This window comes from Alexandromys fortis, unplaced genomic scaffold (assembly GCF_014885135.2).
Source record: "Alexandromys fortis isolate MF-2015 unplaced genomic scaffold, M_Fortis_MF-2015_v1.1 scaffold_14, whole genome shotgun sequence".
Taxonomy (NCBI): domain Eukaryota; kingdom Metazoa; phylum Chordata; class Mammalia; order Rodentia; family Cricetidae; genus Alexandromys; species Alexandromys fortis.
The window spans coordinates 13,467,778-13,492,636 of record NW_026067910.1 but is presented as its reverse complement, the minus strand read 5'-3'; the positions used below and the strand labels follow the sequence as shown (position 1 = coordinate 13,492,636).

Genomic DNA, 24,859 nt, shown 5'->3' with positions numbered 1-24,859 from the left:
ATACAGATAAAAGAAAGATAAAACCCCAGAGGGAAAAGGTAGGCAAGATAATTTAAGAAAAGCTGACTAGCAACAAGTCAAACTAAGGCTGGACATTCATAAGTAATAGTAAGCCTCAGTGTTTGTGATTTATTTGGGAGCTGGGTGGTGGGCCTCCAGTTAAGAGTACTTCCTGTTCTTCCAAAGGACCTGAGTTTGGTTCCCAACATTCAAATCCCTGGCTCACAACTGCCTGAAACTCCAACTCTAGGGAATCCAAAGTCTTCTGGCTTCTGTGGGCACCATCACATATGTGGCCTATATATGTAAGGGTGCCGGCAACTCCTACACATCTGCAGCCGGCTCCTGAGTGGCACAGGTAGCCGTCATCTGTCTTTTGTCTTTAACGCCTTCTGCTTAACATATGTGCATCCCCTATGAGAATTTCACAAGGGCGGCAAAGCCTATGCAAAACTTGGGTGGAAGAAAACCAGAAAACTGTGGTCTTTCTTATTGAGAATTTGAATTTTGCATTGTCCTTTTGGAAGCTTAAGATGTTTGGGTATGGAAATCAACTTGCCACGGTGTAAATTGGAAGCCTAAGGCTAAGGGAAAACTGCTCAGTTCTCAGTCTCTGTCTGCAAAGTGGCTGAGTCCCCCTGCAGCCAGGACAGGCTAGATTCATTCTTAAGATGCCTGAGTCTTCTTTCCATGGCCCCGCGTGAACCTACACCCCCCGCCACATACATAGACTCACATACATTTACAGCACACACACACGTGCACAAATTCTTAAAGTTGGAGTCCTGTGTTGTTCACCTAGGTGCCCTCGGTGCCTTGACACAGTGAGCAAAATGAATGGACTGAGCAAAAAGCTGCCTCAGATTGAAATCAAACTGCTAAGTAAAACTGCCAATAAATCATACCTGCATTTGACTTAATGCCTTGACTTTTCTTCTGGTGTAATAGTTTTTTCCAACCTGAAATTGGCTTACTTGTGAGAAAACTAAGCACTTGGTTATGTTGGTTTAAGATTATTTGATGTTCTAGGAGAACATCAGATATTGAAACGAGTAAGATATTATAAACAGAAGACGTGTTCAATACCATACATTAATCAAAATGATGCTAGGAAAACACTCATATGGTGACTATCTTTAAAATATATTGATAAAAACAGAAAGTAGGTACAGCGTGATACTACTTGGTAAAAATACAAAAGAGATTGTTTAAAGAATAGAAGATATTTTAACCCTCCCTAAGTTACCTTTTAAAGTACATAACATACCTGACTTATGTTTGGCCGGAAAATAACAAAGTACTCTATGTATAGCAAACATGCTAGAGGCCATAGGAACCAGACACAGGGTAAAATACCTTGGATAAACACACAAAACATAGTAAGAACATGTGAGCCCAAAATGATGCATACAAATGAAATAAAGAATAATGAAAGGAAGGGACAGTCTTGACAAAATGATAGTAAAACTAAATGGTCACCATTTTACAAACACTGTAGCAAATAATTGATTCAGAACAATTTTATCAACAGAAGCTAAAAACATAGAAGCATCACACAGTCTCAAAAGATCAATTCCTCTCATTGTAGTTGCTTCTCCCAATATTTATTAATGACGTGTGTCATTACAATAGAGAATTATGTCAGAGACCTTCACCAAGTGATCAAACTTACCATTGTCTCTCCTCCTATTGCTTTAAAAATACCAAAAAACAAAAAACAAAAAAAAAAAAACTAGTGTCCTAAAACATCACATTTGTTAGGGTGCAGCACGACTTCTAATTGGTCTTAACAATAAAAACCAGGAGTCAGCTATGGGGGTGAAAGCTGAAGAATTAGAGAAGCAGAGTGGCCATCCACCAGAGAGTTGTTATCTCTACCCGTGTTCAGACCATGGGGCGGTCCTGTCCTCAGATTGCTATGAGCTCCTGTATCCTCCTGCCTTATACTCCTCTCTCCGGCCAGCCACCTCCCTCCTGTTTCTACCTCCCTCGTGCTGGGATTAAAGGCGTGGGATCCGAAGAGCTGAAATCACCTTTGTGTGAGCTCTGTTTCTCTTTTAGACAGATTCAATCTCACGTGACCCAGGGTGGCCTTGAACTAACAGAGCTGCAGCAGTCGTGTCCACCCACCCCAACCCCCCCATCCCCACCCTCCCAACCCCCCATCCCCACCCTCCCACTCCCCCACCCCCGCCCCCAGTACAGGGATTAAAAGCGTGAGCCATCACTGCCTGACCTCTAGTGGCTTAGCTCTGCACTCTGGTCTTCAGGCAAGCTTTATTTGTTAAAACACAATCACTACATTATAGGGCTGTAGTTCAGGAGTCCAGCGCAGAGCTCACTGGATAGACCAAGGTGTTAGCAAGCCTGCTTTCTTTCCGAACAAAGGCTCGGGGAAGAATTTCTATCCTGTCTTTACCAGGTACTCAGGACAACCTGCCTTCCATGGCACCTGGTGCCTTGGCACAGGCTTACTGAAGCCAGCAATCTCCAGCCTATCACGCAGCTCTGGCACTCCCTCCTTCACTCTTAGAGACACGTGATGATTTGCTCGCCCAGGTGATCCAGGATAATTTTCTTCATCACAAGATGTCAAGTTATTTTGCTTGGTAAGGTGGTGTCCTAGTCAGAGTTACTATTGCTACGATGAACACCATAGTCCACCACTGAAGGAAGTCAAGGCAGGAACCTGGAGGGAGGAGCTGATGCAGAATCCGTGGGAGGGGGGCACTGATTGTTCAGCCTGCTTTCTTATAGAACTCAGGACCACACTCAGGGATATGGTATCAACAATGTGCTAGGCCTTCCCACATCAAGCCCTAATTGAAAACATTCTCTACAGGACTGCCTATAGCTTGATCTTACTACGGAAGCATTCTCTCAGTTGAGGTTTCCTCTTCTCTACCTACTATAGCCCGTGCCAAGTTGACATAAAACTAGTGGTACCGGTAGCATGCTCTGGGGACATGGATGAAATTGTGCTTGCATGCACAACATTGGCAGTAATGAGAAGAGCTGGCACGGTCCACATTCTGAGAAAAAAAAAGTGCTAGAGAAAATGTATCATTTATGATCATTTTCCTGCCAAAAGAAATATCTAGTTTGAGGGATTTTTTTTTCCAAAATAATTGTCCTCCATTATTAAAAAAAATGTTAAAAGATAATTAAAATTTGCAGATTTAAGAAATGATATTTAGTTGTGTCCTGAATTTAAAGAACTATAAAAGATCTATTAGGACAATTGAAACTTTTGATTGTTGATCATATAAAAAGGATTGTATTGAATTTCCTGAGTGTGATCATTTTATTGCTGGTACTTATGAGTTCCCAAATGATAAAGCATTTATTATGACATTGTAATAGCCTCAAGTGACTCAGAAAAAAGTAAAGATGGCAATATTAATAGTGAGATAGCATTATGCGAGTTATAGATAGAACTTAAATATCCATAGAGCTACATTAAAATAGTAAAAAAAAAAGCCCAAAAATATTATTTTGGGTACTCGATAGAACCAATATTATCATTTTTAAAAGGATCAATGTTTAAAAAGTATTGATCCAGTGGTGGTGGTTCATGCCTTTAATCCCAGCACTGGAGAGGCAGAGACAGGAGGATTTCTGTGAGTTCACAGTAAGTCTGGTCTACAAGAGCTAGTTCCAGGACAGGCTCCAAAGCTATAGAGAAACTGTCCCAAAAAGCAAAACAAAACCAAAAAAAAAAAAAGTATCGAGATTTTATTTCTTTAAGCAATGAAAAGCCAATGTGAATTCAACACTTCAACACTAGTATGCTACGTTTCAAGGCCCCGGAGACACTCATGAAAGCCCCTGAAGAGACAGCACAGGTTTAAAGGAAGTGTGTGTGTGTGTGTGTGTGTGTGTGTGTGTGTGTGTGTGTGCGCAAATCCAGTATCTGCTTCCATCGGTTTTGTAGTTTTCAAAAAATAAAATCTCTGGAGAAAATCAGGAGTGATGGCCCAGGCTATTAACTTCTGCTCTTGAGAGGCAAAGATGGGTGGATCTCTGTGAGTTCAAGGCCACTTTGCTATAATTAGATAGTTCCAGGGCTTCCTGGTGCACCTAGTGAGCTCTTGTCCAAAAAGCCACAACAACAAAACAAGAAGACAAGACCCCAAACCCAGCTCTTCGCTCATTGGACAGGTAGTTTCTGGAATTGTGCAGGAGTACGCTAATGCCGTCCAACTGAGAAAAATGAATGCGGTACCATTTGGGAAATAAAACTTGGGTGTGGGTTTCTCTGGGCCCTGTTTTTTACATTGTAATTTTATTTATTTATTTACTTACTTATTTTGGTTTTCCGAGACAGGGTTTCTCTGTAGCTTTGGAGCCTGTCCTAGAACTAGCTCGTGTAGACAGGTTGGCCTGTCTCCGCCTCCCAAGTGCTGCGATTAAAGGTGTGCACCACCACCGCCCAGCTTACACTTCGATTAAACCTATCAGAATTTAAAATAAAATTTTTAAATTGGCATCTGCTTTATCTTTTTGCTCAAACTAGATGCTCAGTTGCATTGGACAGGTTACCCCCTAACACAGAGGTATAGCCATCTGCAAATCTTAGTCTACTGAAATTTCTAGGCCAAGAAAAGGGGTGATGTATTTTTTTTTAATATAAAATACGGTAAAAATTAGCACAAGTCTTTAATCTTAGCTGTCTGGAGCAGAGGCCAGGGGATCTCAGTAAATTTGAGGCCAGTCAGGGCTGCAGCAGTGAGACCTGCCTTTTAAGAAAAGTCTAGAAATGTCTTCAGGAAGTTATTTTATTAATTAATCTTGGCAATTTCCTTTAATCTTCCTATTTGTGTATAGATAGTATCAATGATTTAGTCATTATCTGAAATACTTGCTTAAACAAAAACAAAAAACAAGCAAACAAACAAACAAACAAACAAACAAAAAAAAAAAAAAAACAAGCGTCAATATTGAAGCCCGGCTAGGCTGACTCTGCTTGAGGGATGGATGACAGCTGACTCTCAACGGTGGTTCCTGATGTTGCGGGGAGCAAGTTCTTGGAGGACTCAAGCCTGTCTTGCCTCTTTCCACCTCACGACACAGTGGGGGCTCTTGGTTTACATTACTCTTGGGGTTGTGGATGGAGGCTGGCTATGAAGCTCTTCAATTCTGTTTGCAATTAGAATTCCCTGGCTGTGTTTGGTGTACACTGAAGCGACTGTCCAGATAGGAATCTTTGGAGGAATCTGAGGGTAGCTCACAGCAGGCCTGCCACTCCAGCTCTTGCAGCCTCGTTAACCCGAATCACATACGCCAAATAAGTCATGATCATGTGATACATACATATATATTAATTTACATGTGTGATACGCCCTTTGGTACCGACATTTACACGCTTACAGGCTTTGCGCGACCTTCGAGGGTAAAGCCCTCTCTGCCACAAACATTAGATTTTCTTGGGTGTGTAATGGCACTTAATATTCACGTGATAGGAAAAAAGAAAGGACAGGTACAAATCGAGACAGATATGATTTGAATAAAATGTTGAAGATAGTTAAGTAAACAGTGAAGCAAATGACAAGATCCGGACAAAAGTTTGACAGTAGTTTAGGCGTAGCAATATTTCCATGAAATGCAGGTAGGACGAGAATTTTGTGCAGCAGGCAGAGGGGGATCAGACGTCTGGGGTTCTTAGCAGCTCTTTCCCTCCTAACAACTGTTGCGAGCTCTGCCTGAAAGGTGAAAAACCGCCCTAGTTTCTGGTGCTCATCTTGCAGCAATTAAACTCGTACAGCTAAGAACAAGTGTGCCCTCTACAGCCTGGAAGTACATTTGACACCCTATATGAACCAACTAAATTAACAGAAAGGAAACCTTCAAGCTCCCTGGTGGTCTAGTGGTTAGGATTCGGCGCTCTCACCGCCGCGGCCCGGGTTCGATTCCCGGTCAGGGAAAGCTCTCTTTTCTTCCAGCAACTTTCTATGTATGTCAACAAATGTTACTGTAATTTGACTTTTATTGCTGCATTATTATCGGCAACAAAAATTCTGTTCACCTTACCAATAATTTTAAAGCAATATTTCAAAAATGATGCGTCTACCTAGTTTTATTTTTTTTATTGACAATTAAAAATTGTTAAAGGTCCCTAACTATAAAGGACTTGAAATTTCTTTCTATTTAGTTTATAGATTTGTTCATCTGACTCTAAGATTGTAATTTCCACCCTTTGAAAGTCATTTGGATGTATATACAAGCAGGGATTTTTAGGAAGCCTTTATTTACTCTTGAGTTTGTTTGATTGATAAAATAAGGGTATTATTTTAGGGAGATTTATTCTTATTTTGCATCATGTTTTGGGTCAATTTCGATTTCCTATACACTTGAGAGCACATATTATTTATTTAAAGTGGAGTTGTTCCTATCTTGTTCTCCTTTATAAATTCAAAAAGACCTTTTTGATTAGATTGAATGATGAATTATCTGCTTTTTTAGTTTAATTTTTATTTTTATATTTGCTTATTTGTTTGTTTTTGAGTCTTGGTCTCACCAAGTAACTTTAGCTGTTCTGGAAGTCATTATGTAAACTAGACTGGCCTTGAATTCACAGCAATCCACCCATCTCTGCCTCCCAAGTGCTAGGGTTAAAGTCATGTACCACTGCCAGGCATTTAGTTTATATTACACATATAATATATACCTTATATATTATGTAATTCACTTAATTATTTTACTTAAGTTTTTTCTTTCTAAGAAAATCAGACAAGTGTCATTTTGAATGTAAAAATTTTACCACATTTTCTAGTCACATATGTTACCCTGCACGTTGTGCACCAGGGTTTGGATGAGAATTTTTATAGCTCAGAGCAAACTGGAAACTTGATTTCATCTAAATCGACCAGTTTCGCCTTCCTTTTAGTGGCTCTGTGACAGGTTTGGGAGAGGAAAATGCTGGGTATTTGCTAACAGAAGGACATTTGCTGCTGGGGGTCACAGAGAATATGGCATTTTTTTTTTGTTGTTATTTGTTTGTTTTGTTTTTAGAAAATTTCACTTTACCATGTAATTAAGACAAAAGTGTATTTGTTATCATTATTATCCTCAACAAAATAATGGGTACCATGCCCTTATTATTTGTGATGTATCAAACTTAAGAAGAGCCCTCTCATGAGGTAAAGAAAATAAAAGGGCACTAGCTGAAAATAGAACTTGGATGCTGGTTTCCATGATGAACAGAAAGGCTGGTAATCTACAGATTGCCTGTGAATGGGCATATCATGTAAGGGGGATGCTGTAGAATTGCATTTGTCAGGATTTTCCAGAGAGAAAGAGCCCCTAGAAGGTGATAGATAGACAGATGGATAGATAGATAGATAGATAGATAGATAGATAGATAGATAGATAGATGATAGATAGATAGATAGATGATAGACAGATAGATGATAGACAGATGATAGATAGATAGATAGATAGATAGATAGATAGATAGATAGATAGATAGATGATAGACAGATGATAGACAGATGATAGATAGATGGATGATAGACAGATGGATGATAGACAGATAGATAAAAGATAAAAGGTATCATGTTAATTAGCTTTCTCTTTACTGTGACCAAAACACAACAAGAGGACATAAAAGGGAGAATTCCTTATTTTGACTCTTATTTTCTGATGCATCTATTTTGCTAATGTAGGCATTTCTTACTCCAATTATGCTGACTAATTAATCATCATAGATAGATAGTTGGAGATATAGACACATAGAAGAAACTTAACGTGGGAATTGACTTTGTAACTACAGATATTGAAAAATGCCACAACAGGTTATCTAGAAAGCTAGACAGCCTGGACAACCGTGGCCAGGATCACTTCAGCTCTGGAAGCCTTGCAAGCAGGGAAGCTGGTAGTATAATTCTTAGCTCATGCCTGAAGACTTGAGAACCTGGTATAAATCTTAGAATGGCAGATTCAGGGGTTTTAATTCAGCTCTCCAGTAGCAGAAGAAAAAAAAGAGCATCTCAACTCTTGGACAGAGAAGAGATTGACTTTTTGTTCCATCTAAGACCTCAGGGATTGGATAGCACCACCCTCTTCCTTAACCAGTTAAACTACTCTGTAGGTTACCTCCTGTGGAAGCCCTCCCTCCTCATGACCCTCCAACAGAGCAGGGGCAAGATTGCTTTATTATTACTCTTTATTGCATCCTTATTCTAATACAATTGATACTTGCAATTAACTATTACAGCGACCACAGCTGAATCTGCCATTAAGACAGTTTCACCAGCTGGGTTGTGACAAGGGACACATGCTGGGGCATAGTGTAGGATGAGGTTAGATAGGAACCTGCAGCCAGATTATGGAAGACTTGATGACCTGTTTAAGATTTGCAAATGGAATGCAAACAAACAAGCAAACAAACTCAAAATCTCGGTGTTTGTTAGGCCCAAAAGCAACAGGGTCCAGGAATTAGAAGAATCTTTGCTGACCCAATGCACATCCCACGTGTGCTCTGATGAGTAAATTCAAGGGGGTACATAAATTGATAAGGAGGCTGAAATGCAGGACAGTGGGTAAAGGTGGCATGTCTAGCCTCATCCCTCAGAGCCAATGTGGTGATATTTATTTGTACTGTAACGAATAAAGCTTGCCTGAAGATCAGAGTGCAGAGCTAGCCATAGAGGTCAGGTAGTGGTGGCACATGCCTTTAGCCCAAGCTCTCCAGAGACAGTGGTAGTTCAATCTCTTTGAGTTCAAGGCTACCCCGGGGTGCAAGAGATTAAATCAATAAAAGAGAAACAGAGTTCACACCTTTGTTCACACACCTTTAATCCCAGCACCGGGGAGGTGGAGACAGGAGTGATATGCCTGGGTGGAGAGAGGAATATAAAGCAGAAGGAGACAGGAGCTCAGTGGCATTCAGTCTGAGGATTAGCAGAGACAGCACCACCCTTTGGTCTGAGGTAGAGGTAAGAACTAGTGGCTGGCTGTTCTACTTCTCTGATCTTCAGGCAAGCACAAACACAATATCACCACAGGCCCACATCACCAAACATTGATAGGAAATGTTAAATTAGACTTGAAGGTATGGAAGGGAGTCCTGTGCTTAGAAGCTTGAGTAGATTTGGAATCTCTCAAAAGAACTCACAAAGTGGACAGATGATCAAGGAATAAACACGGGAGAGTACACTAAGAAAATGATTAGGATAGTATAACTAGTATGAATAGTGATGCCAGAGAGATAAAGTGGCTGGTGCTGGAGAGAGGGCTTGTTAGTTAAGAGCGCAGGTTGCTCTTCCTAGAACCCATATAGTGGCTCACAAGCATCTGTATCTCCAATTGCAGGAAATCCAACACCCTCTCTTGTTCCTGGGTACCAGGCATGCATGAAGTAGTTAGACATATGAGAAGGCGAAACACCCATACACACACACACACACACACAAAATAAAAGTTAAAAATTTAAAAACAAAAAAAAAGTACGAGGTGGGGGAGGTATCAGAGTCTTGTGAAGATGCTGGGGAGAAGATGGGGCGATTAAGCAAAGCAGACGGTGAGGTGTTAGCCAACGGATGGGAGTTGCAGCCTTAAGTCTGCGCGGGAGGTCATTGTTATCTGCCTGACCCTAAGAACTGAGGTCCAACGTGAGGAAGAGGTAAGATATTTATCCATGAAATACTTATAGAGGATGGACAAACACAGAAAAACAAAAGAGGTCTGAAAAAATGGAAAACAAAGAAACAAACAATGACATCCTTGTTAAGAAGCCAGAGGATGAAGCCATCCTCAGTGTGCCAATGTTAGCTGTGTCATCTGAGGAAAGTGTTCAACTCTTCAGAGCTTCTAGATCCTTTGTGTACAGTGGAGATGCTTATGGTCTCCAGAAACACTTCGGCATTTACATTAGTTCATTCATTCATTCTTTCATTCATAAAACAGGGATAACTCTGACCATGGTAGTCACTGTTGTGGCACAGATTCATAAAAATAAACAAGATTGTCTCTACTATAGTTGAATGGGAATCAGAGGAGAAAAATATTAATGTTCTGACGGTGGCTTATAAATTTGGAAAGAATTCAAATAAGGAAGCCTTATTGTATTCAGATTTAGGCCAAGGATGCTCATTCAAGTTACAATGCTTGCTACAGAGATGGACATTTTTGGCAAATGATGACAGATTCAGAAGTGAGAGCTAAAACTTGGAGAGAGATTGAATGCAGCCGGAAGAGGTGGGCTTGCAGGTTTGGTTTGGCCTGGAGAAACAGTGTATCTCTGTGTTGACAGTCCTGGCTGTCCTGGAACTTGCTCTGTAAACCAGGCTGTTCTTGAACTCCTAGAAGTCCACCTGCCTCTGCCTCCTGAGTTCTGGGATTAAAGGTTTGTGCCACCACCACCACCGTCAAGGTACTTTTTAAAGGAAGGCTTTGTTTGGGTTAGTATCTTTCTAGTCTTTTTTCCTTCTTTTTTCTTTATAATCTTCTGTCTCTTTCTTTCTTTCCTTCTTTCTTTCTGTCTTGTCAAAGAATTACATTTTCCCTAAGTCATATTGTCATTTCAAGATAGCACTGTATCACACTGCCTACCCTCAGCTTGAAGGTTCTGCTTTGGAGACAGAATACTGTGTTCAACTCTGAGTTTAGAAAGAATGTGGAAATATTGAAGAGTGTTTGCACAAATACTCCAGAAATGAAGAGGCCCTGCAAAGGGAAGGGAGCAGGAAGTATTTAGTCTGCAGAAAGGAATTTGTGTAAACCTAAAAACACTCTTCTGTACTTGTCTACTTTACTTTAAATGCAGAATTGTCATCCATCCAAAGTTGGGCTACTGTACTGAGTGGCAATTTGGGCTGAGTCTTTTTGAGGTCCTAATGATGCCTGTACGTACTCTGTGGGGGCCAGTTAAAGGCAAGGACTTTCCTTAGCATCTAGAGCAGTGTTGAGTATGTGGATGGTGCTGATTGAATGAGATAAATAATTAAACCAAGAAGTAGGTTGTTAAAACTGGTTTTAAAAGTAGTCATGTCAGGTGAGTGACCTGCCTGCCGCCTGAATTGTCCAACTCCCTAGATTCTCTTTCCAAAGATCCACTCCACAACCCATGCCCTCCTACCTCATCACCCACCCCTACTTCAATGTTGCTGGGCCCCAGCAGACTTCCATTCCAAATTAACAAAAATTAGCAATTATTGACTGTTAATATCTCTCAATATCAATGGGCTCAATTCTCCGATAAAAAGACATAGTCTATCAGAATGGATACAAAACCAGAATCCATCCTTATGCTGCATACAAGAAAGATGCCTTAAGATCAAAGGGGTTTAGAAAAATATTTTCCAAGCAAATGGACCTAAGAATAAAGCTGGTGTAGCTACTCTATTGTTTAACAAAAGAGACTTCAAACTAAAATTAATTTCAAACCAAAATAATGGCTATACCTTCTTCTTAGCACCATGGAACATTTTCCAAAACTGACCACATGCTCGATTACAAAGCATGTCTCAATAGAGACAATAAATTGAAATAAATTTCTATATCTTATCAGATTACCATGGATTAAAGATAGGTTTCACCAACAACAGGAATTATAGAGAGCCTACAAACACACAGAAACTGAACAACCCCCTACCGAGTGACTTCTGTGTCAAGGCAGAAATAAAGAAACCAGACTTCATGGAATTCAGTGAAAATGAACACATGGCATGCCCAAAATTATGGAGTTTGGATGCTAAGAGGAAAGTTCAGAGCACTACGTGCCTTCATAAAGAAATTAAGTACTCCTAAATGCTCTAGAACAAAAAGAAGCAAATACACCCAAGAGGAGTAGACAAAAGGAAATAAACTAAGGGCTGAAATCAATAAACTTGAAACAAGGGAAACAATACAAATAATAAATGAAACAAAGAATTGCTCCTTTGAATCAACAACATAGACAAATCCTTAGCCAAACTAACTAATAGATAGAGAAAGAATACCCAAATTAACAAAATCAGAAATTAAAAGAGGAACATAACAGACACTGAGGAAATCCAAATAATCATTAGGTCACACTTCACAGTCCTGTACCCCACAAATTGGAACATTTAAAAGAAATGGACAACTTCCTTGATAAATACCTCTTACCAAAGCTGAATCAAGATCAGATAAACAATTTAAATAGACCTATGACCCCTAAGCTCCTCCCCCAAAATGCCCAGGGTCGGATGGTTTCAGCACAAATTTCTACCTGACTTTCGAAGAAGAGCTAATACCAGTACTCCTCATATTATTCCACAAAATAGAAATAGAAGGAACATTGCCAAATTCATTTTATGAGGTCAGAGGTACCATGATACCCAAACCACACAAAGATTCAACAAAGAAAAAGAATTACAAACCAATTTCCTCATGAACATTGATGCAAAAATACTCAGTAAAATACTTGCAAACTGAATCCAAGATCACATTAAAAAGACCATTCACCATGGTCAAGTAGGCTTCATCCCAAGGATGCAGGGAAGGTTCAAAAAAAACTCTCAATGTAATCCAACATATAAACAAACTGAAAGAAAATACCATATGAGCATCTCATTAGAAGCAGAAAAGGCCTTTGACAAAATCCAATACCCCTTCATGATACAAGTCTTGGAGAGATCAGGGATAAAAGGAACATATCCAAACATAACAAAGGCAATATAGAACAAGCTTATAGCCAACATCAAACTAAATGGAGAGAAACTCAAAGTAATTCCACTAAAATCAGGAACAAGACAAGGCTGTCAACCCTCCATATCTATTCAATATAGTACTCTAAGTTCTAGCTAGAGTGATAACAACTACAGAGGATAAAGGGAATATAAGTTGGAAAGGAAGAAGTCAAACTTTCACTAATTGCAGGTGATATGGTAGTATACATAAAGTGGCCCTAAAAATTATATGAGGGAACTCATACAATTGATAAACACCTTCAGCAAGGTGGTTGAATGCAAGATTAACTAAAAAAGAAAATCATCAGCTCTCATACATACAAATGACAAACAGGCTGAGAAAGAAATTAGGGAAGCCACACCCTTCACAATGGCCAGAAATAATAAAAAAATATCTTTGGTTAACTCTAACCAAGCAAGTGAAAGACCTGTATGACAATAACGTTAAGTCTTTGAAGAAAGAAACAGGAGAAGATATCAGAAGATGAAAAGATCACCCATGTTGATGGATGGGTAGGATTAACATAGTAAAAATGGCAATCCTACCAAAAGCAATTTCCAGATTCAGTGCAGTCTCCATAAAAATTCCAATACAATTCTTTGCAGACCTTGAAAGAACAATATTCAACTTTATATGGAAAAACAATTTCCAGGATAGCTAAAACAATTTTATACAATAAAAGAACTTCCAGAGTTATCATCATCCCTGATTTCAAACCATAGTATAGAACTGTAATAGTAAAAAGAGTATAATATTGACTTAAAAACAGACAAACTAGTCAGTGGAATCAAACTGAAGACCTAGATATAAACCACACATCTATGGACATCTGATTTTTAATAAAGAATCCAGAAATATATAATGGAAAAAAAAACAAAGCATTTTCAACAAATGGGACTGTTCTAACTGGATATCAGCGTGTAGAAGAATGCAAGGGGACCATATCTATCACCCTGAATAAAACTCATGTTTAAGTGGATTAAAGACCTCAACATAAAACCAGGTACACTGAACTTGATGGAATGGAAAGTGGGGAATAGCCTTAAACACACTGGCATAGGAGACAACTTCCTGAACAGAACACTAGTAGCACAGACACTAAGATGCACAACAAACAAATGGAACCTCATGAAGCTGAAAAGCTTCTGTAAAGTAAAGGACACTGTCAATAGGACAAAAAAAGGGAGAAAAGATCTTCACCAACTCCACATCTGACAGTATATAAAGAACTCAAGAAACTAGACATCAACAAAGTAAATAATCCAATTAAAATATGAAGTACAGAACTAAACAGAGAATTCTCAAATGATTGAGAAACACTTAAAGAAATGTTCAGCACTCTTAACCATCAGAGAAATGCAAATCAAAATGACTTTAAGGGTCCATCTTACACTTCAGAATGACTAAGGTCAAAGATAGAAGTGGCAGCTTATGCTGGAGAGGATGTGGAGCAAGGGGAACACTTCTCCACTGTTGGTAGATGTTCAAACTTATACAACAACTTTAGAAATCAATATGGCAGTTTCTCAGAAAATTGGGACTTAATACTCCTCAAGACTCCAACATATACTCTTGGGTATATACCCAAAAGGCACTCTATCATATCACAAGGACACTTGCTCAACTATGTTCATACCAGCTTTATTCATAATAGCCAGAACCTGGAAAAAACCTAGATGCCCCACAACTGAAGAATGGATAAAGAAAAATGTGGTATATTTACACAATGGACTATTACTCAGATGTCAAAAAGAATGACATCATGGAATTTGCAGGCAAATGGTTGGAACATGAAGAAATCATCCTGAGTGAGGTAACCCAGACTCAGAACAACAACTATGATTTGTACTCACTAATAAGTGGATAATAGTTTTATAAAAGATAATCATGCTGCAGTCTACAGACCCAGAGAGGCTAAGTAAGAAGCTTTGAAGGCTTAAGGAGGCACACAGGGATCTTCCTAGGAAAGGGAATTAAATTTCACTGATGGTCTGGGGGCTGGTGAGGTTGGGAACTGGAGGGATCAATTGGGGGAGGGGAGGAACAACTAGAATTGGGGGCGCATTTCAGGTGCAAGGTGGAAACCTAGTACAATGGAAACTGCATGGAATTACCATAGCAACCCTAGCAAAGATGTCTACTGATAGGGGACACCCAGTCTGAACCTGCCATCTTCTGTAATCAGGCAAGGCCTCAAGAGGAGGGTTTGGGACACCAACCCAGCCACAAACCTTCAACCTACAGTTTATCTTGCCTGCAGAGGGTTCTGGGAGCAGAACCTAGTAGAGTCCTCATCAAAAAGGCCAGAGAGTTTTCATCTGACAACTGATGGAATCAGATGCAGAGCCCCACAGCCAAGCATTCAGCAGAGCTCAGGGAGTCCTGCAGAGGAGGGGGAGGAAAGATGGGAGGAACCAGAGGGGTCAGGGACACCACAGAATGACTGGAACTCATGCAGGCTTGCAGAGATCAACGATTTTTGTAGGGGACTGACCTAGGTCCTCTGCATATATGTTATGACTGAGTAGCTTGTGTTCTTGTGGGACTCCTAACAGTGGGAGCGGGGCCATCACTGACTATTTGCCTACTAATGGGAACTCAGTCACCTCATCCAGCCTTGATGTGGTGATATATACTGGACTTTTTATGTGTTAATATCCCTGGGTGGTCTGCTCTTTTCTGAGAGCAGGTGGAGGGGCCATGGATCTGGCAGAAAAGAGGAAACTGGGGGGGGGGGTGGGGAAACTGAAAGGAGAGGAGGAGGGGAAACTGTGGTCCTGTTGTAATATATAAGAGAATGATAATAGTAAAGTAAAAAAAAGAAAGTACTCATGTACAGAGTGCTTGAATATTATATATGTACACACACTATATATGTGTATGTACACATATATATTGTATATGTATATATGCACATATTTGCATATATACCTGCATGTCAGAAGAGGGCATCGGATCCAATTATAGGTAGCTGTGAGCCACCATGTAGGTGCAGGGAATTGAACTCAGGACCCCTTGAAGAGCAGTCGGTGCTTATAAACTCTGAGCCACCTCACCTCCTGAATGAAGTAATGAATGAATGAATGAATGAATGAATGAATGGGTGGATATAAAGTCTACTTCTGCTGAGTGAGAAGTAAGTATAGCCAGAGTTCAGCTGGGTCCTTTTGAAGACTATCTGACACCCACAGGGCTCCTTTAGATTCTGAGCACTGATAACAAGTACTTTATTTACAATAACCAAACCAATTCTTACAAAAAAGGTCCCTGTTTCATGGTTTAGGAAAACAGAGCGGAAGGGCTGTGTGATGGTTTAAAGTTACGTCACTATGGCTAGGACTTGGGCTTCCAACCTGCACTTTCCTGATCTATGTCCGGAACTCTTCAGTCATCTGATACTCCACTCGTTTGCACGGTGGCTTTACAGGAGCCCCGCTGAAGTCGTTTTTCGGAACAGAGTGCGGCATGGAAGCAAAGAGAAATTTGCGACTTTGCGTGTTCTTCCTTCAAATTCTGCATTACACTGCAAGTCTGGGAGACTTTTCATAGGAATACGGAAAAGTGTTTTTATTTCTTTAGCATACGGTTTGCTCATCTAAGATATCATTTCTGTATCTTTAATATTTTATAGACTTCAATAACTTTTTTTATTTCCTTATTTTAAAGTAGGCGATAGAAACATATATTCATGGTTTCCATAAAATGTAAGCAATTCAAATTTAAGGCATGGATTTACTTGACCAGTTATCTTCTATGACATATTGTCTGTGGCAAAATTCATAAATTAGACCTCTGTTTTGAGCTGATGGTCATATAAATATCATTACTTTTTTTCTGCTCGTTGGTCTCTATAATTAGTGATCACTGCAGACAAGAAAGAAACAGATGGGCCAGGAGCACATGTGTGTGTGTGTGTGTGAGTGTGCACTCACGCTCTTGCATACAATACATAAATGTAGAAATTCAAAAATAAAATTGTGGCTTATGTAAATAACATAATTTTATCAAACAATAAAGAACTAAATTAGGTCATTTGCTGGAAAAAAGGAAGTGGATGGAACTAAACATCATCACATTAATTAAAACAAGCCAAAATCAGAAAAATAAATACTGTGTGATCTCTCGCATATTCAGATCCTGGACTTACTTATCAAAGACATTAAAATAGGAACGATATTCTATGGGGAAAGTGGGGACTGGTGGGTAGGGGAGAGGGTCAAGAGTGGTGAAGGGAGGACAGACGTCATCAATGAACACTATAGCTATGAAAATATCACAAAAGAACCTGTTATTTTGTTCAAACAATGGACACTAAGCTCAGAATGGAATGGAAGTACATTGTGTGTAGCCATACAATGAAATACTACAGTAAGACAAACAGGTGGATTGAAGCATCTCCTGACTTAGAGGAAAACAATTAATATTAAATATTTGAAAAATAAAAACATTTTAATTTTTATTGGAATTAATATTAATATATTTTAAATTTATCAAACAGGGTATGATTACATTTTAGATTGGGTCTTCAAATGGTTCGTGTGATCTACTGATTTATCAATGGACATAACTATTCATAAAGGAGGGAATTCTGTAAATGTGTGGCTATGGGAATAAGGAAAACGGGAAAATGGTTTGGGAAGAACAGGCGGCTTTGCAGATACGCATGTTCACGTTCATCTGTGTGTTATTCTTCTGGATCAGTTTGACACTTATGTGAGATGAAAAATAAAAAATAAAGAAATGGTAATGTTTCAGCTAATTCTTGGAGATCATTGCATGGAGTATTTAGCTATGACAATTTCTGCTTTCCTTTTTAGTAATAGTTAATAATGCTTTTCGGAAAAAAGTTGCAGGTAGGTTGACAACGGTCAATGTAAACATTAACCACAAGGGGGCATCCTAGCCTCATGTGATAAAATTCATTATCCAAGTAGCCTTGTTACCTAGGAAAGGTATGGTTAAAAATCTAGGATTTGTTTGCCTGCGTGGGAAATAGAGGACATTTGTCTTCTTTCTTTTCTCCCCCAACATTTCTGTTTGTTTCTAGCTTTTTTTTTCTCTTTTCATCTCATCAATTGTGCTTCATAGTATCAGAAAGATGGAGCAGGTCTTAAAAACAAATGAAATGCATTCTATCAGTCCAGTGGATGCCATTCACCCATTCATTGCTCGTGCAGTCCAGCATTCGGGAGCTCATTCACTTAGCGGATCTATACAAGTACATGGTGAGGTGCTCCTCGGTGCCAGACAAAAGAACAAAGAGGCGCTAGAGACACAGTGGGGCACATCCATCTCTCTATCATTTGCTTTCCATGTGGGAGCAGTGTAAGCCCCCAATTACAGGCAGCAAACACTGAGTTCTGTGAAGAAGAAGAAGAAGAAGAAGAAGAAGAAGAAGAAGAAGAAGAAGAAGAAGAAGAAGAAGAAGAAGAAGAAGAAGAAGAAGAAGAAGAAGAAATGTGGCCATGGGATGCCACAAGAGTTCTGCACGGGTTAGTGACATCAGAGGAATGATGCCTTTGATCGGAAACTTGAAGATGAGTCACCTAAGGCAATGGTCCAGGGAGATGGAGGAGAAGAACGTTCTGACCTAAAGGGATCTCCGCAAGGCAAGAAGAAAACCAGGAGCTGGAAGAACCGGGAAAGCTGGCTGGCAAGGGAGAGAGGCGCCGCTGACAGAATGGAAGACGAACTGGAGATGGATCTCTCATAGCTTTGCGAACTGAGCTTAAAGATTTTGTCTTCACAGCAAGCGCCCCAGGGGACGCTGCTGCCACATTGTGCAGAAGTCATATGCACACATGGCCACCCATTCTGCCTCAGTGGCTGGGTGGTGGAGCACAACGCCATTCTTCTGGGTATTAATCAACTTGGTGGCAGTGTAGGACATCATTTAAAAACAGTAATGTAATTTCAAACTCAGTAATACTAATTGGACTTGAGATTTTCTTTGTAAAGATCCAGGATGTCTCCAGTGTGTTTCTTTTGATTCGGACTAAAAACCATTGTTCTTGAAAACAGAACACGTATGATATGTTATCTTAACAAGCAAATGGAACTTGTTATCTCATCCACAGCAAAACAAAATCAAATAACATATAAAAGTTGTGAAAGATAATGTTTACTCTAGGGTCACATGGTCTCCGAAAGCACCACATCCCAGAAACGGAGCCTGTGTAGTGCGTGCGACTGCACCGATGTTTATCTTATCCGGGCCTCAGCCGTTTTCATGCGTAAGTTGAAGCATTGGTCTAGTTTGCGTTCTCCGAAGTCTGTGGATCTCTGAGTTTACTCACAGGAAGATATGCGTGCATGTTAGTGATTTAATGTGAGTGGCACCGACGCTGCAGAATGCCTTGGGATGTATTAAATGCAGCTGTGTGAGTGGCAAGTCAAGCTTTTGCGTATGAACTCATTTTAGATCTTAATAAACTACATTTGAATAGGCCACACTACTGTTTAGTGACAGTCCACCATCCACAAGGTTTTCATACTATTATTTGATCTCCAGGAATTCCTTGTGAGGTAGACTTTAACACCTCTTACACAGATTCAAAAACCTGTGTAAAATCCTGCCGTTCAGTTAGGGGTCTCTCACTGAATTTGTACCTCACTGATTGCCTCCCCTCACTTCCAGTGAACCACCAGAATAGACCTGTCCTAAACTCCCCGGGCTGGGTTTATAGAAGTACACTATACACCTAGGTATTTTTTCCCCGTTGTTTTGCTTGCATGTATGTCCATGTACCATGTATGTGCAGTGCCTGTAAAGATCAGAAGAGTGCATCTGATCCCCTGTGACTAGGATTATAGCTACTTGTAAGCCATCACGTGACTGTTCGGAATTGAACCTGGGTCCTCTGGAAAAACAACCAATGCTGTAAACAGCTGAACCATACCTGAAGCCGTGTGCTAAGGGACGGTGGTGGTGCACACCTTTAAGTCCAGCATTCTGGAGGCAGAGTCAGGCAGATCTCTGTGAGTTCGAGGCCAGTCTATTCTACAAGAGCTAGTTCCAGGACAGGCCCCGAAGCTACATAGAAAGCCTGTCTTGAAAACAAACAAACGAATGAGAAAATGTGTGCTATGGATCTGAACTCAAATCCTTATGTTTGCGCAACAAGAGCTATACCAACCGAGTCATCGCCCCGGTGTCTAAATGTTGAGGTTATACAAATGATATACGCATTGAAGAAAGCAGAGATAAATTTGCTAGAATTATAAATATGGAGCTCAAGTGATCTGTTAAGTGCTACCAAGAACTTTTTTTATGCTCTAACATTTTTAAAGCGATTAATGGACTTGACTGAAGTAATTAAGCGTAAGTGTTCCTAGATGTGGCTATGAAAGGTGTGATTTCCGTGAGCACACAGCCTACGTGTGGTGGGGTCCTTCCTGCGGCAGCACAAATACACCTCCAGGCTTTTACTCCAGCGCTATATATTTGAAAAGAACATTTAGTGCATGTTCATTCTCTCACTGCATCTCATCTTGAGGGCAATTTGTGAAGTTTGTTTCTTTTCTTGCATTCTACATACGTGGACAGTGGCTGTCTTCTGGACCTTGTTGTTCTGGTAAGTGGCTACGTACCTTTATACTGAGCCACGGCATGTGTATTGTCTGTGGCTCTCCTTCTCGGGTAGCCTTAACGGTTTGAGATTCAGACCAATGGTGAAGCTGTGCGGGGAGAAACGATCTGTGTGAAGCCCATGGTGCCTGCTCTCATGAGTCATGCTCAGGAGATGCTTGGCGATTCAAGTCTATTCCTCGGCCCACCACACAGGACTTAAGCACACACTGACTCATCCGTAGCTGCCTCGCAGCGATTTCTCTTTTGATGGATACAGTAGTCCTCAGCAGCAAAAGACGAGTGTACCCCATAGGTAATTCTTGCCTCTGAACCTGGCCGGTTCCTCATCTGATGGTCCATAAACTGCCCTTGACTTTTGATTCGTACCATACTGTTTGGATGCGTTGCCATTTGTGCTTTTCCGTGCTCATCCTTGTGCCGGGAGAAAGATGTAAAAATAGCAAAATAAAATAATGGTGGTCTGTGAGATAAAAAGTTAACTAGCTTCGTTTTCCTTAGAAGTGGCTTGTAGCCTGGCAAAAGTATTATGAGAGTAAATACCAGTCTGTTTTGTCCTTTGGACTGAAAACAAATTTCTGCCATCTTGCCAGATTACCCTCCCACCCTCCAAAAGCCCGTTTATATCACCTGGGTGGAAAAGACCAGCCAGGATGAGGGTTGATGCCAGCATCCTGGCTCAGCCCAAACTTTACACAGTAGCTACAATAAGTCCCTATTCATCACATTGTTTTGGTTTTTATAAAGTGTTAAGGTGTTTTCTAACAGGAGACAAAGGCTTACGGAGGCTCTGAGAGATCTAGGAAGCAGAGTTTTGCAATATGGTAAATAATATTCAGTTCAATAGCCTATCATGAGAGAGAAGGGGTGAACAGATGGTACCCCCATTGCTAACGGAGTCTATGAACAATTTAAAGTTTATCACCATCCTTACACAAGAGAAACATGGTGAAGGAGAGTCACTATTGGGGAATTTTTCCCATCTGATAAAATGTCACTTGTCTTTACTATGATGAAAACACAAAGTGGTTATAACTCAAAGCCTGTAAAAGGACATGGAGAAGCACCCCAATAAACTTATTCAGCCTTTTCTGCCCTTAAAAACGTCTGTGATGCCTTTGGTTGAAGTCATCATCATTTTTGTTATTGCACAGGCTGAAAGGACAGCTGCAGAGCCCAAGCAAACCAAACACTTTATGGAAGAACTGAGAAACATGAAAATGTCATCGGGCAGAAGGACATAAGGAGGCTTTTGGAACATGGCCATACCTACTCTAGGCTAAAGAAGTCAGGCCAGTTTAGGTCCTTCCTAGGAAAGAGAGTTGCTGCAATGGGTGAGTTACTGGACAGGTCACCACAGGCCAAAGGGAAGCTTTCTTTATGAGATGATGGACCTAGAATGGGTAAACATTCTGAGCAGTTCAGCATCCCCCCCCCCCCCGGCCACACACACACTTCTTACCTTTTAAAAAATTCTGAATAGTTCATTCTCCTCAACATATAAACACACACCTCTTATCTTTTATAAAATTCTGAATAGTTCAGCATTCCCATCACCACACAGACATACAGACACACATACCCTCTTATCTTTTATATTAATTTGTTTAGCATATTTTCTTAACTTTTCACCATTCTGTCTGATCTTTATCAGTTGCCTAACAAAGATTATACTCTTTGGTATCTTGTACCTTTAAAGGTATATTTATTTGTCTGAAAGGGGCAAACTAGACTCCTACCTAAAGAATATCTTTTTTATATAGTGTGTTATGGAGTAAATGTTCTTGCACCTGCTAAGGAGAGATAGAAGTTCCATGCTAAACCTGTTGGCAGAGTTACTTTTATGTTAATTCGGCCATCCCTGGTAGGTTGGTATCATGGAGATGAGCATGAGTTAAAATAATAATAATAATAATAATAATAATAATAATAATAATAATAATAATAATAATGCCAAAGGTTAAGTCACCAAAAGTATGGGCTGGAAAAGTAAACAGGCTCACAGAGTCATCATCAACCTGGTAAATATGGTACTGAATGATTAATATTGTTTTCCAATTCCCAGGATGCCCGTATAGAATTGTGACTTCTATAACAAAGGTATGGAACTCGAATGAGGAAACGGGTTCCAAACACTGCTTGGCCTTAGCACAGAACATGAGTGTATTTGTTATTAGGACTACATTTGAGTTTCTTTCTAGTCCCATACCTTAAAGTGGCCCTAGTTCCAATAGCTACATAGCAAAAGACCTGGTTCCCTAACTGACCCCATTAGTGTCCTTTCCTTTGAAGTCAGAATGAGGGCATGGGAGAAAGCACTACCTTGTGCCTGGAGAACCACTTCCCCTGTGAACTGCCCTCACACCAGGTCATCTATGTTAGCCCAGGTGCTTTTCTTCTTTACGATATCTTCTACTGACGTTTGAAGATGTATCCTTTCCAGGACTATGAACTACAGTGCCAGTTTCGATGCCATGTTTGCTGGGATGCTTTGCTGGCGCGGTGCAAATATTCACAACTTCAGGCCATGGTTTGAGCCTCAGAAGAATCGTGAGAGCAAGCCGAATACAGTCCTCCAGGAAGCGAAGCTAAAGCAATGTCACTGGACAACTAGAACATGGTAACAAACAGCAAGCAAGCAAGCAAGCAAGCAAGCAAGCAAGCAAGCAAACAAAACCCTGTATGTTCAAATCACTAAGCTTACAAAGTCATTAAAGGAAGGCCAAAGTAGCCCCCTCTATGCACACTGTTAGCTGTGACTTCGAAAATTGCGGTCATCATTAGTAAAAGCATTACCATGCTGGTTGAAACCCAAGATGCATTTTTTCCGTGTTATATTTAATTAAGCTATTTTAAAATCAGTCTGTAAAGTGTATATTGTAGACGTCCTTACTCCTTAAAAATTTATCTTAAACCAGGTGGTGGTGGCACACGCCTTTAATCCCAGCACTTGGGAGGCAGAGGCAGGCGGATCTCTGTGAGTTCAAAGTCAGCCTGGTTTACAAGAGCTAGTTCCAGGACAGGCTCCAAAGCTACAGAGAAATTCTGTCTTGAAACACACTCCCCCCCCAAAAAAAAAAACCAAAAACCCAATTGATCCTAAATCAACAGCAACTGAGACTTAGACTCATGGAAACATGTCATTCTGAAATCATTATTCTTTGTGATGATACTTCTCAGATGATTACTCTTGCGTTGGGATAACTCATCATGGGCAAAAAGAATAAGTCACATATATAAGAAAGATAACCCAGAGGCTTCCTTCAGGTTATAATGCCTTCATATACATGGATAGAGTAGACACTGTTCTAGGTAATATTTGGTATTTTATGGTTTTGGTATTACTTTAAAATTCTTCATATTTCTTCAAATAAGATAGGAGAGGTCATATTTGTCAGTGATCTCAAGAAGAGAAGACCTCTTCCTCCAGATTTTTTTTTTTTCTTATTCTTAGCATCTCAGCATGCCTCTTCCTTTGAATGTCTGTGTCATCAGCTAGGGCCTCAGGTCCCACATGCCACCCCAAACCCGAGGAGTGCCACTCAAGGCTGTGCACGCTCTTGCTGCTGTGAACTGCTGTGAAACACAAAGCTATGGTCTGGCTGTGCACGTGCATGGCTTTTGGGTTTGGGGAAAACTCAAACTGCTCCTCCCCCGACCCCTTTTATTCTACCAAAATGCCTTTGAATTAATTTTGAAACTAACTTTTACATCAAACCCACCAACAAATCAATTACCTAAAAGTTCTTTCCTTTCCCCTAAAACAAACTTAAAAGGCCAAAATCTTCTTAGCTTTTGTCATGAACAAGAAAACGATCACGTCAAAAGGCAGTATGGTTTTTCACAAGACAGAACCCCACCTACAATACCATATACCTCATTTTTCAAAACCAAAATATGGTGAAAGTCCCTTCATTATTTTCATTTGAGCATTTTGATATGAATGATGAAAAGTTATTTATTTATTATTTATTTATTTACGGTGTATTTTGGCCCATGGCTTTAGGGGTTCCACCTGATTTTAGCCTTCTCTGAATAAGAGGGCCACAACCATAGCATCTGCACCTCACCAAGGAAACTTGGACATAGAGGACTCACCATCAGGTTGCATGGACATGCCTGTTGTATATCCACTGATGTTCCCCAAATAAGCCTTGTTCTTGAGCTACACAATATCACACACTCTAGCTCCTTCTCTGTGTTTGATTGATATTCTTTTATTTGAGGTCTTATACTTGTGCCTTTCCAAGAGCCATAGATGATCAAAAGATATCACTTGCTGGGAGTCTGAGGCAGCAGGACCTTGATTTTGAGGCCAGGCTAAGCTATATAGCAAGTTCCAGGCCAGGCTGGGCTACACAGCAAGACCCTGTCTATAATGAAATAAGGAAGAAGCAACACAAGGCAGAGGAAAATAATCACGTTTTGCCTTTGCAATGCTTACCTATGTTTTAACCTATAAGTTCCATAAAGTTCATTTTCAGGTAATGTGAATTCGAACCTTCAAATGATTTTGAAACACATGACCCAAAACTATGTCTCCAAGAGACCGTAAAAGGAAGCCCCACGTGAGAGGCATGTCAACTCGCCATTCTAAAAAAAAAAAGCAACTCATCCACA

At 40.2% G+C, this 24,859-nt stretch overlaps 1 non-coding gene across 1 annotated transcript; it reads left to right on the top strand.

The window, feature by feature from the left end:
• Positions 1–5,852: 5,852 nt before the first annotated feature.
• On the top strand, positions 5,853–5,924 carry Trnae-cuc (transfer RNA glutamic acid (anticodon CUC)). Its single transcript has one exon. It is a non-coding gene; the product is annotated as a tRNA-Glu (tRNA).
• The last annotated feature ends 18,935 nt before the right edge of the window (positions 5,925–24,859 follow it).